The following is a 14,195-nucleotide window of genomic DNA, read 5'->3' as shown; positions in this document are numbered from 1 at the left end:
GTGTTATGTCCATGGCTCATGCCCATGTATTGCATGAAGATTGAAAAAGTTTGAGAACATCAAAAGTATGAAACAATTGCTTGGCTTGTCATCGGGGTTGTGCATGATTTAAATATTTTGTGTGGTGAAGATGGAGCATAGCCAGACTATATGATTTTGTAGGGATAGCTTTCTTTAGCCATGTTATTTTGAGAAGACATGATTGCTTAGTTAGTATGCTTGAAGTATCATTATTTTTATGTCAATATGAACTTTTGTCCTGAATCTTATGGATAGAAGAATTACATTGAAATTATGCCAACTAGCATTCCACATCAAAAATTATCCTTTTTAACATTTACCTACTCAAGGACGAGCAGGAATTAAGCTTGGGGATGCTTGATACGTCTCCAATGTATCTATAATTTTTTATTGCTCCATGCTATATTATCTATTGTTTTGGGCAATATTGGGCTTTATTTTCCACTTTTATATTATTTTGGGACTAACCTATTAACTGGAGGCCCAACCCAAATTTGCTGTTTTATGCCTATTTCAGTGTTTCGAAGAAAAGGAATACCAAACGGAGTCGAAACGGAACGAAATCAACTGAAGAAGTTATTTTTGGAACTAAAGCCACCAGATAGACTTGGACTCCACGTCAGGAGATACAGGAGGTGCTCACAAGGGTGGGGGGCGCGCCCCCCTGCCTCGTGGGGCCCCCGTGGCTCCTCCGACGTACTTCCTGCACCCATATATATCGTCGTACCCTGAAACTTCCAGAACAGAGATTAGATCACGAGTTCCGCCGCCAAAAGCCTCCGTAGCCACCGAAAACCAATCTAGACCCGTTCCGGCACCCTGTCGGAGGGGGCAATCCTTCTCCGGTGGCCATCTTCATCATCCCGGTGCTCTCCATGACGAGGAGGGAGTAGTTCTCCCTCGAGGCTGAGGGTATGTACCAGTAGCTATGTGTTTGATCTCTCTCTCTCTCTCTTGTGTTCTTGAGATGATACGGTCTTGATGTATCGCGAGCTTTGCTATTATAGTTGGATCCTATGTTTCTCCTCCCCCTCTTCTCTCTGGTAATGAATTGAGTTTCCCCTTTGAAGTAATCTTATCGGATTGAGTTTTTAAGATTTGAGAACACTTGATGTATGTCTTGCCGTGGATATCTGTGGTGACAATGGGATATCACGTGATTCACTTGATGTATGTTTTGGTGATCAACTTGCGGGTTCTGCCCATGAACCTATGCATAGGGGTTGGCACACGTTTTCGTCGTGATTCTCCGGTAGAACTTTGGGGCACTCTTTGAGGTCCTTTGTGTTGGTTGAATAGATGAATCCGAGATTGTGTGATGCATATCGTATAATCATACCCACGGATACTTGAGGTTACATTGGAGTATCTAGGTGACATTAGGGTTTTGGTTGATTTGTGTCTTAAGGTGTTATTCTAGTATGAACTCTAGGGCTGTTTGTGACACTTATAGGAATAGCCCAACGGATTGATTGGAAAGAATAACTTTGAGGTGGTTTCGTACCCTACCATAATCTCTTCGTTCGTTCTCCGCTATTAGTGACTTTGGAGTGAATCTTTGTTGCATGTTGAGGGATAGTTTTATGATCCAATTATGTTAGTATTGTTGAGGGAACTTACACTAGTGAAAGTATGAACCCTAGGCCTTGTTTCCTAGCATTGCAATACCGTTTACGCTCACTTTTATCACTTGTTACCTTGCTGTTTTTATAATTTCAGATTACAAATACCTTTATCTACTATCCATATACCACTTGTATCACCATCTCTTCGCCGAACTAGTGCACCTATACAATTTACCATTGTATTGGGTGTGTTGGGGACACAAGAGACTCTTTGTTATTTGGTTGCAGGGTTGCTTGAGAGAGACCATCTTCATCCTACGCCTCCTACGGATTGATAAACCTTAGGTCATCCACTTGAGGGAAATTTGCTACTGTCCTACAAACCTCTGCACTTGGAGGCCCAACAACGTCTACAATAAGAAGGTTGTGTAGTAGACATCAAATACCTAGTTCAATATCGTTACCGGCAAGTCTCTTTACTCATTCTGTAATACATCATCCCGCAACTAACTCATTAGTTGCAATGCTTGCAAGGCTTATAGTGATGTGCATTACCGAGTGCGCCCAGAGATACCTCTCCGACAATTGGAGTGACAAATCTTAATCTCGAAATACGCCAACCCAACAAGTACCTTCAAAGACACCTGTAGAGAACCTTTATGATCACCCAGTTACGTTGTGACATTTGGTGGCACCCAAAGTGTTCCTCCGGTAAACGGGAGTTGCATAATCTCATAGTCATAGGAACATGTATAAGTCATGAAGAAAGCAATAGCAACAAACTAAACGATCAAGTGCTAAGCTAACGGAATGGGTCAAGTCAATCACATCATTCTCCTAATGATGTGATCCCGTTAATCAAATGACAACTCATGTCTATGGTTAGGAAACTTAACCATCTTTCATCAACGAGCTAGTCAAGTAGGGGCATACTAGTTACACTCTGTTTGTCTATGCATTCACACATGTATTATGTTTCCGGTTAGTACAATTCTAGCATGAATAATAAACATTTATCATGAAATAAGGAAATAAATAATACATTTATTATTGCCTCTAGGGCATATTTACTTCAGTCTCCCACTTGCACTAGAGTCAATAATCTAGATCACATCGCCATGTGATTTAACATCAATAGTTCACATCACCATGTGATTAACACCCATAGTTCACATCATCATGTGACCAACACCCAAAGGGTTTACTAGAGTCAATAATCTAGTTCACATCGCTATGTGATTAACACCCAAAGAGTACTAAGGTGTGATCATGTTTTGCTTGTGAGAGACGTTTAGTCAACGGGTCTGCAACATTCAGATCTGTATGTATTTTGCAAATTTCTATGTCAACAATGCTCTGCATGGAGCTACTCTAGCTAATTGCTCCCACTTTCAATATGTATCCAGATTGAGACTTAGATTCATCTGGATCAGTGTCAAAATTTGCATCGACATAACCTTTTACGATGAACCTTTTTGTCACTTCCATAATCGAGAAACATATCCTTATTTCACTAAGGATAATTTTGACCGCTGTCTAGTGATCTACTCCTAGATCACTATTGTACTCCCTTGCTAAAAACAGTGTAGGGTATACAATAGATCTGGTACATAGCATGGCATATTTTATAGAACCTATGGCCAAGGCATAGGGAATGACTTTCATTCTCTTTCTATCTTCTGTTGTGGTCGGGTTTTGGCTCTTACTCAGTTTCACACCTTGTAACACGGGAAAGAACTCTTTCTTTGACTGTTCCATTTTGAACTACTTCAAAATTTTGTCAAGGTATGTACTCATTGAAAACTTATCAAGCGTCTTGATCTATCTCTATAGATCTTGATGCTCAATATGTAAGTAGTTTCACCGAGGTCTTTCTTTGAAAAACTCCTTTCAAACATTCCTTTATGCTTTGAAGAATAATTTTACATTATCTCCGATCAACAATATGTCATTCACATATACTTATCAGAATTGTTGTAGTGCTCCCACTCACTTTCTCATAAATACAGGCTTCACCGCAAGTCTGTATAAAACTATATGCTTTGATCAACTTATCAAAGCGTATATTCCAACTCCGAGATGCTTGCACCAGTCCATAGATGGATCGCTGGAGCTTGCATATTTTGTTGGCACCTTTAGGATTGACAAAACCTTCTGGTTGCATCATATACAACTCTTCTTAAATAAATCCACTAAGGAATGTGGTTTTGTTTATCTATTTGCCAGATTTCATAAAATGCGGCAATTGCTAACATGATTCGGACAGACTTAAGCATAGATACGAGTGAGAAATTCTCATCGTAGTCAACACCTTGAACTTGTTGAAAACCTTTTTGCGACAATTCTAGCTTTGTAGATAGTAACACTACTATCAATGTCTGTTTTCCTCTTGAAGATCCATTTAATCTCAATGGCTCGCCAATCATTGGGCAAGTCAATCAAAGTCCATACTTTGTTCTCATACATGGATCTCATCTCAGATTTCATGGCCTCAAGCCATTTCGTGGAATCTGGGCTCATCATCGCTTCCTCATAGTTCGTAGGTTCGTCATGGTCAAGTAACATGACCTCCAGAACAGGATTACCGTACCACTCTGATGCGGATCTCACTTTGGTTTACCTACGAGGTTCGGTAGTAACTTGATCTGAAGTTACATGATCATCATCATTAGCTTCCTCACTAATTGGTGTAGTAGTCACAGGAACAGATTTCTGTGATGAACTACTTTCCAATAAGGGAGGAGGTACAGTTAGCTCATCAAGTTCTACTTTCCTCCCACTCACTTCTTTCGAGATAAACTCCTTCTCTAGAAAGGATCCATTCTCAGCAATGAATATCTTGCCTTCGGATCTGTGATATAAGGTGTACCCAACATTTTCTTTTGGGTATCCTATGAAGACGCACTTCTCCGATTTGGGTCTGAGCTTATCAGGTTGAAACTTTTTCACATAAGCATTGCAACCTCAAACTTTAAGAAACGACAGCTTAGGTTTCTTGCCAAACCATAGTTCATACGGTGTCGTCTCAACGGATTTAGATGGTGCCCTATTTAACGTGAATGTAGCTGTCTCTAATGCATAACCCCAAAACGATAGTGGTAAATCGGTAAGAGACAACATAGATGGCACCATATCTAATAAAGTATGATTATGACGTTCGGACACACCATTACACTGTGGTGTTCCAGGTGGCGTGAGTAGTGAAACTATTTCACATTGTTTTAACTGAAGGCCAAACTCGTAACTCAAATATTTTACTTCTGCGATCATATCGTAGAAACTTTTATTTTTGTTACGATGATTCTCCACTTCACTCTGAAATTCTTTGAACTTTTCAAATGTTTCAGATTTGTGTTTCATCAAGTAGATATACTCATATCCGCTCAAATCATCTGTGAAGATCAGAAAATAATGATACCTGCCGCGAGCCTCAATATTCATCGGACCACATACATCAGTATGTATGATTTCCAACAAATCTGTTGCTTGCTCCATTGTTCCGAAGAACGGAGTCTTAGTCATCTTGCCCATGAGGCATGGTTCACAAGCATCAACTAATTTATAATCAAGTGATTCCAAAAGCCCATCAGCATGGATTTTCTTCATGTGCTTTACACCAATATGACCTAAACAACAGTGCCAAAAATAAGTTGCACTATCATTATTAACTTTGCATCTTTTGGCTTCAATATTATGAAAATGTGTATCACCATGATCGAGATCCAACAAACCATTTTCATTGGGTGTATGACCTTAGAAGGTTTTATTCATGTAAACAGAACAACAATTATTCTCTAACTTACATGAATAACCGTATTGCAATAAACATGATCCAATCATATTCATGCTCAACGCAAACACTAAATAACATTTATTTTAGGTTTAACACTAATCTCGAAAGTATAGGGAGTGTGCGATGATGATCATATCAATCTTGGAACCATTTGCAATACACATTGTCACTTCACCCTTAACTAGTCTCTGTTCATTCTGCAACTCCCGTTTCGAGTTACTATTCTTAGCAACTGAACTAGTATCAAATACTGAGGGGTTGCTATAAACACTAGTAAAGTACACATCAATAACATGTATATCAAATATACCTATGTTCACTTTGCCATCCTTCTTATCCGCCAATTACTTGGGGTAGCTCCGCTTCCAGTGACGAGTCCCTTTGCAGTAGAAGCACTCAGTTTCAGGCTTAGGTCCAGACTTGGGTTTTTTCACTTGAGCAGCAACTTGCTTGCCGTTCTTCTTGAAGTTCCCCTTTCTTCCCTTTGTCCCTTTACTTGAAACTAGTGGTTTTTTTTACCATCAACACTTGATGCTTTTCTTGATTTCTACCTTCGTCGATTTCAGCATCACGAAGAGCTTGGGAATCGTTTCTGTTATCCCTTGCATATTATAGTTCATCACGAAGTTCTACTAACTTTGTGATGGTGACTAGAGAATTCTGTCAATCACTATTTTATCTGGAAGATTAACTCCCACTTGATTCAAGCGATTGTAGTACCCAGATAATCTGAGCACATGCTCACTGCTTGAGCTATTCTCCTCCATCTTTTAGCTATAGAACTTGTTGGAGACTCCATATCTCTCAACTCGGGTATTTGCTTGAAATATTAACTTCAACTCCTGGAACATCTCATATGGTCCATGACGTTCAAAACGTCTTTGAAGTCCAGATTCTAAGCCGTTTAAGCATGGTGCACTAAACTATCAAGTAGTCATCATATTGAGCTAGCCAAACGTTCATAACATCTGCATCTACTCCTGCAATAGGTTTGTCACCTAGCGGTGCATCAAGGACATAATTCTTCTGTGCAGCAATGAGGATAAACCTCAGATCACGGATCCAATCCGCATCATTGCTACTAACATCTTTCAACTTAGTTTTCTCTAGGAACATACCAAAAATAAAACAGGGGAGCTAAACGCGAGCTATTGATCTACAACATAGATATGCTAATACTACCAGGACTAAGTTCATGATAAATTTAAGTTCAATTAATCATATTACTTAAGAACTCCCACTTAGAGAGACATCCCTCTAATCCTCTAAGTGATCACGTGATCCATATCAACTAAACCATGTCCGATCATCACGTGAGATGGAGTAGTTTCAATGGTGAACATCACTATGTTGATCATATCTACTATATGATTCACGCTCGACCTTTTAGTCTCAGTGTTCCGAGGCCATATCTGTTATATGCTAGGCTTGTCAAGTTTAACCTGAGTATTCCGCGTGTGCAACTGTTTTGCACCCGTTGTATTTGAACGTAGAGCCTATCACACCCGATCATCACGTGGTGTCTAAGCATGAAGAACTTTCACAACGGTGCATACTCAGGGAGAACACTTGTACCTTGATAATTAGTGAGAGATCATCTTATAAAGCTACCGCCAAACTAAGCAAAATAAGATGTATAAAAGATAAACATCACATGCAATCAAAATATGTGACATGACATGGCCATCATCATCTTGTGCCTTTGATCTCCATCTCCAAAGCATCGTCATGATTTCCATCGTCACCGGCATGACACCATGATCTCCATCATCTTGATCTATATCAATGTGTCGTCACATGGTCGTCTCGCCAACTATTTCTCTTGCAACTATTGCTATCACATAGCGATAAAGTAAAACAATTATTTGGCGCTTGCATCTTATGCAATAAAGAGACAACCATAAGGCTTCTGCCAGTTGCCGATAACTTCAACAAAACATGATCATCTTATACAACAACTTATATCTCATCACATCTTGACCATATCACATCACAACATGCCCTGCAAAAACAAGTTAGACGTCCTCTACTTTGTTGTTGCAAGTTTTACGTGGCTGCTACGGGCTGAGAAAGAACCGTTCTTACCTACGCATCAAAACCACAACGATAGTTTGTTAAGTTAGTGTCGGTGCGGAACGACACCTATGGGATCACAAGAATCCCTACTACGGTTAGCGGGGCGCGGGGTCGTGAGAAGAGCGGATCTAACAGGTAGCACACAGTTCGTTTATTCAGGTTCGGGCCGCGAGGATGCGTAAAACCCTACTCCTGCTTTGGTGGATTGTATATATGTGTTCTTGAGCTAGCTATGGGGCGTGAGGAGCTCCAAAAAGCCGAATCCTTCTCCTGGTCGCCTCGGGCCTCCTTTTATAGAAAAAGGGGTTGCCACAGTGGCACACAGGAGGTGGAAAGGGTCCAGTGATGCGAGGTTATCCCTCGCATTACATGACAAGGCGCATTTAATGCGTCTTGCTTAGGTGTCTTTGCTTTATCGGGGACGGGTGAGAAACATGTCTCGTCCGTCGCCACTCCTTCTTGTGTCGACACGCGCCCTGGCCAGCGACGCCTGCGATGCCACGTAGGTAGGCAGGCAGCTGAGGTGGTGTAGTGGTGGGTCTTCACGAAGATCTGCATGCCGCCACGCAGGTGCCTGCCCAGCTGGTTGGGTCGGCAGCTGCATGCATGCGGTGGTGGAGGTTTAGTCGGCGTGGGCCTGATGGTGGCCCTGCGGGTGTCCTCAGCAAGGGCCTTGCCGGGGCCCCGGCAAGGGTCTTGCCGAGGCGCCTGCTGTCATCCCCGGCAAGGCGCTTGCCGGGGGCCTTGTGGTCTTCCTCGGCTGGGATCCCGCCAAGGGTTGTCGTCTCCTTAGTGCGTATCTGATCTTGAATGTCTTCACAAAGGTCTGCATGCCGCCACGGGGATGTCTCCCGAATCCTTGCCCTTTGGGGGCAGTGGACTCAAGGGTGATTTGCTCCGTAGGCGCGGGATGAGTCGCCGCGGCAAGGGTCTTGCCGGGGCTGCTAGAACTGTCCCCCGGCAAGGATCTTGCTGGGGGAGTCCGCTTCGTCCCCTTTGCTCTTCGTGGTCTTGGCCTTGGCGTCGTTCTAGTTCTCTTGAGCTTCGGTCTTACCCTGGCTCACCTCCCTTGCCTTGCTTGGTGTGGTGGTTCCTGTGGCTCAGACTGCCCGTGCATAGTTATAGGGGTACAAAAAGTGTACCCCTCTTTTTGTACACTGACAGGAGGCCCCGGGCCTGGGCCACACATAAGCGCAACGCGTTGTTGGGCTAGGCCCAAACACGGTGCGCGGGCAGGCGGGGCGGTTTTTACCGCGGTAAGATTCTTCGCGTGCTGTGCTTCCCACGACTCCCGCGCGTGGCGCGGCATGGGGACGTGCGTGTGACGTGGGCAGCACGCGTGGGGTTGGTTCCCGCAGGCATGCGTCACATCGTAGTCAAGGGGCGGTTCGCGCCTTCCCCATAAACGGAGGGAGGCGTGGAGGCGCGACCCATTTACTGAATGGGGCTGAGGCACGGTCTTCAAGGCGTCCACTACCCACGATCACGGGGTAGGGAGTGGTCGTCTCACCCGTCCCCTCGGTTCTACACGTCCGCCATGTGTCTCCCATGCACCTGGGTGGCAAACGGTGGAGGCGGGAAACCGGGCCGTCGCTGGTTGGGGCGGCGGGCCGGTCCTGGCTCCCTGCGCCTTCCGTATCTTGATTGGCCGAGCGGGGTGGACGAGCCCCAACCCCGACCCTTTATAAAGAGCGGGAAGGGGGGGATGGCGTCCCGCATTCTTTCATCTTCTTCTTCCTTCAGCTTCTGCTCCTCCCTTCCATCCGTCATGGAGAGAGGGAATCCTGGTCCTTCAACAGTGGCGGCGAGGGTCGCCGCTCGACAGCGCGCCCCTCCTTCTCCTACGCCTGCGGTGGCAGAGCCAGCCGTGAGGGGAAGGGGGATGGGGCGAGGCCGTGGGCGAGGCCGGGGTGCTCGAGGAAGAGGAGGATGGGGTGGCGCGCCGGCCTCGCCTCCGCCAGCAGCTCCTCCTCCAATGGAGGGCCATGTTGGGGATGACCCTTGTGAGTTCTTCGTCAGGCTGCGCCGGCTGCCGCACCGTCGCCTTCGTCTCCCGACTCTATTTGCGCGGGAAATGGAGCTGGATCCGCCGGAGTCGTTGCGGCTGCACATGAGGGGCTGCGGGATCAGTGGCACGCGGGTTCGCATCGACTTCCCCGCCCCTCACGTGATGTATCTTTGTCGGGGATGGAAGACGTTTGCTCATATCCACCGCTTGACGGAGGGGCTCACTCTCCATTTTAAGCTGATGGAGGGTGGCCTTCTCTCCGTCAAGGTCTTCGGGTGCTTTGGGACCCGTGCAAGGTGCTGCGTGGAGAGCTCTTCTGACAGTGAAGACTCCTCCTCGGGCGGGAGTGACGAGGAGGACAGCGGCAGCGACGACGAGGGTAGTAGGCGGCAGGATGACGGGTCCGATTAGGTGTCGGGCGCCGCTCCATGCGGCACCAGCGACCCCATCATCCGTGTCACTGGCTCCCTGAACTTCTCGGGGTCGTCTCCTTGGGCGGCTGGCGTTGGGAGGCTGCGGAAGAGGAAGAGGGCGGGCGGCAAGGCCGTCAAGTCGGAGTACGTGGGCACTGATGCCTTTGACGCGTGCTGACATCATGCCGCCTCGTCTTCGAGCTCTGCTTCCGGCGCCGCCATCACCATCCAGCCTTTGGACGGCCACCAAGATGTTCTCTTGGTGTCTTCTGCCACCCGTAGCTCACCTAGGCGCTCCTTTTGTCCTTTTTGCCTCCTTGACCTGCCTCCTGAGGAGAGGGACAAGAAAGGGATTATAGGCACCTTATCTCTTTTTAGTTTGTAAGCCTTCGGGCCTTTGTTGAATTTAAAACTTGTAATCCCATCATTCATGTTTTTCATTCCCTATGGACTGCACCTGAGTGGAATGTTTTTAATGAAAAAGGGATGCTTGCCGGGTCATTTGTTTGTGGGTGAAACCCACAGCAAGGAATAAATCCTTGAAATCTTTAAGATAAACATTTCCTTGCTCGGCAGCAGGCCTTGCCGTCTCCCCACTTCGCTCGACCTTCCTCACGCCTTTGGCGGAGGCAGGGATGAGGCGGGTTCAGGCTCCTTGTTTCATCCTTTCCCTGCCGCGACTACAACCAAACTTGGCCCCAGGAATGAGCCCTAGGGCCTAGAGTTATGGGAGCACGGTAGCTTATGGGAAAACAAGGTTTCACATACCTCAGTCCATAATGGAATGCATGATAAGGGATGAAGAACTTATCTGAAGCTGCAGTCCCCGGCAACCCGGGTTCGCCGTGGGTGAATCTTTGCTCTTGCAGCCCCCGGCAATACTGGCTTGCCGGGGGCTAGATGCTGGTCTGTTCCTCTTTTTTTCCTCCCCAAGTGGTTCGGCACGGATATCCGTGTGTCCTGTGAACCAAAGAAGACAAAAGAAAGACAAAGAGACGCACACTCGACCTCTAAGCTAGGGGTTAGTCGCCGCTAAGCACTATCAACCCTAACCAAGGACGAGACTCGACCTAGCATGCATGCTATAACTCAGGGCGCCAGCGCTTCATTTACTTCTGCTCAGGGTCTGCGCCTGGCTTTGTACAGAGGGTTACATGCGTCATCGGCAAGGCTCCTACAAAAGGTGGCTTGCCGGGGGGCCGGCATGCTGCGCCTCACGGGTAAAACTTGCGAAGATGCTCAATGTTCCTGGAGTTACTCACTGGAACGGCATCTTCGGTCTCCAGGCGGACTGCGTCGGGCCTGGTGACTCGTATTACCCGATAAGGGCCTTCCCACTTCGGCGTCAACTTGTTGGAATTCTTGGCTGATTGAACGCGCCGAAGAACAAGGTCGCCTTCCTCAAAGCTTCGGGCATGAACCTTGCGGCTATAGTAGCGGCGCAAGGCTTGCTGGTAGCGCGCTGCTCTCACAGCCGCCTGAAGACGATCTTCCTCAAGGAGCGTTGCGTCTTCTTGCCGCAATTGCTCTTGCTCAAGCTCGTCATAAGCGAGTACTCGAGGTGACCCGTATATGAGTTCCGTGGGGAGAACTGCTTCTGCCCCGTATACCAAGGCAAAGGGTGTCTGGCCGGTGGCTCGATTTGGTGTCGTTTTGATTGACCAAAGAACCGCCGGCAATTCATCAATTCAGCGCCTTCCACTCTTGCGCAGCCTGTCAAAGGTCTGTGTCCTTAAGCCTCGCAGTACTTCAGCATTTGCCCTCTCAACTTGACCATTGCTTTGTGGGTGAGCAACGGAAGCGAAACAGACTTTACTGCCGAGGTCTTGGGTATATTGCATGAAGGTGCGGCTTGTGAACTGTGTACCGTTGTCGGTGATGACCCTGTTGGGTACACCAAAACGGCACACTAGTCCCTTGAAGAATTTGATGGCTGACTGAGCTGTGACCTTCCTCACTGCTTCCACCTATGGCCACTTTGTGAACTTGTCGATTGCGACGTACAAGTACTCAAAGCCCCCGACAGCGCGGGGGAAAGGGCCCAGTATGTCGAGCCCCTAGACCGAGAAGGGCCAGGAGAGAGGAATGGTTTGAAGGGCTTGAGCTGGCTGATGAAGCTTCTTTGAATGGAACTGACACGCTTCACACCTGGTGACTAGTGTCGTCGCATCCTGGAGGGCGGTGGGCCAGAAGAAGCCTTGCCGAAACACTTTGCCGGCAAGGGCCCTTGACCCGATGTGGGATCCACATATGCCTCCATGTATCTCCGCCAACAGCCCCAGTCCTTCCTCCCGTGGGATACACTTCAATTTCACGCCGTTCGGCCTCTTTCTGTACAGGACGTCATCGATGAACTGGTACATAGTAGAGCGACGGGCTACTTTTTCCGCTTCTTCCTGCTCCTCAGGAAGTTCCCCTATTTGGAGGAATCGGACGGCATGCTGTGCCCACGCTGGAGCCTGGGGCTCGACGGCGAGGACTAAAGGCATTTCCTCCGCTACAGGAGCGGCTGTCTCGACAGCAAGAGCTTGATGCTCCGCTGGAGTTAGCCGTCCCGTGGCGGGCTCAGTATCTCCGGCAACATCCTTGCCGGCGGCTCCGGGGAGCTCGGTGGGAAAGCACTTGCCGGGCCCTGATTTCCTTCTCTTGTTTTGCTCTGTTGATGGATCAACAGATGGCTGAGTTAGCTGAAGCACAAAGGTACCTGGTTCCACAGGTAGCTTGAGGGCAGCGCATTTTGACAGGTAATCGGCGATATCATTCTCCGCTCGGGGAACGTATTCTGCCTGTATACCGTCAAAACGCTCTTCCAGCTTTCTCACTTCATCGACATAGGCCTTCATCAACGGGCTCTGGTAATCCTTGTTGACTTGCTTGACGACAAGTTGCGAGTCGCCTCTGACGACGAGTTTCTTGATTCCGAGGTCCGCCGCGATCCTAAGACTGGCAAGCAGCCCTTCGTACTCAGCCGTATTGTTTGTTGACACCTCCCTGGGGAAGTGCATCTGGATCACGTACTTGAGGTGCTCTCCGGTGGGCGCGACAAGCAGTACGCCAGCCCCGACGCCCTGTAAGGAGAAAGCTCCATCAAAGTACATGATCCAGTCGCAACTTGCCTCCTTGCCGGGGAGAGCAGTCTCTTGGGTTTCTTCGTCAGGCGTTGCGGTCCATTCTGCAACGAACTCCACCAGGACTCGGCTTTGAATCGTCGAGGTTCTCTCAAACTTGAGGCCAAAGCTGGACAGTTCCAGTGCCCACTCTACGATTCTTCCCGTTGCGTCTGGATTGTGCAATATCCGTTGCAGGGGGAGGCGAGTGACGACAGTGATTTCGTGCGCCTGGAAGTAGTGACGCAGCTTCCTCGAGGCCATAAGAAGGCCGAAGAGCATTTTCTGCACACCGGAGTACCTTGATCTAGCCCCCTGCAGAAGGGAGCTAACAAAGTAGACCCGGTGCTGCATCATCTTATTCCTTGGCGGCACTCCAACCGGCTGCGTCGTCTCGGCATCGGTGGCATCGGGCTCCGTCGCTGCTATTACCTCATCATCAATTTCTCTCTGCGTCACTAGTGCGGTGCTGACCACCTGGTTCGTTGCCGCCAGGTACAGCAGCAGCGGTTCCTGTGGCCTAGGCGCAACTAGTATTGGCGTGGAGGAGAGGTACCTCTTCAAATCTTGCAATGCTGCTTCGGCTTCTGGTGTCCGCTCCATCGGGCCCGCCTTTTTCAAAATCTTGAAGAGGGAAGGGCACGCTCGGCGGACTTGGAAATGAACCTGCTCATGGCGGCAATGCAACCAGCAAGCCGACACACATCCTTGACTCGCTTGGGCGCTTCAATCTGCTCTATAGCTTTGATCTTGTCCGGATTGGCCTCTATCCCACGCTGTGACACAAAGAACCCGAGAAGCTTGCCAGACGGGATGCTGAAGACGCACTTCTCAGGGTTCAGCTTGAGGTTGATCTTGCGTAGGTTTGCAAATGTTTCTTGTAAATCTGATATGAGGGTTGCCCTGTTCTTGGTTTTGACCACTATATCATCCATATAAGCTTCCATATTTCTATGGAGCTGGGGTTCAAAACCAATCTGGACCGCCCTTGCAAACGTTGAACCAGCACTCTTCAACCCGAAAGGCATCCGTATAAAGCAATACGTACCACATGGGGTGATGAATGCCGTTTCCTTTTCATCTTCCCTTGTCATGAAGATCTGGTGGTAGCCGGAGTAGGCATCGAGGAATGACAACAGATCACACCCAGCTGTGGAGTCAACAATCTGGTCGATGCATGACAATGGGAAGGGGTCTTTAGGACAAGCCTTA

This window comes from Triticum urartu, chromosome 3 (assembly GCF_003073215.2).
Source record: "Triticum urartu cultivar G1812 chromosome 3, Tu2.1, whole genome shotgun sequence".
Taxonomy (NCBI): Eukaryota; Viridiplantae; Streptophyta; class Magnoliopsida; order Poales; family Poaceae; genus Triticum; species Triticum urartu.
This window is presented reverse-complemented; position numbering follows the sequence as displayed.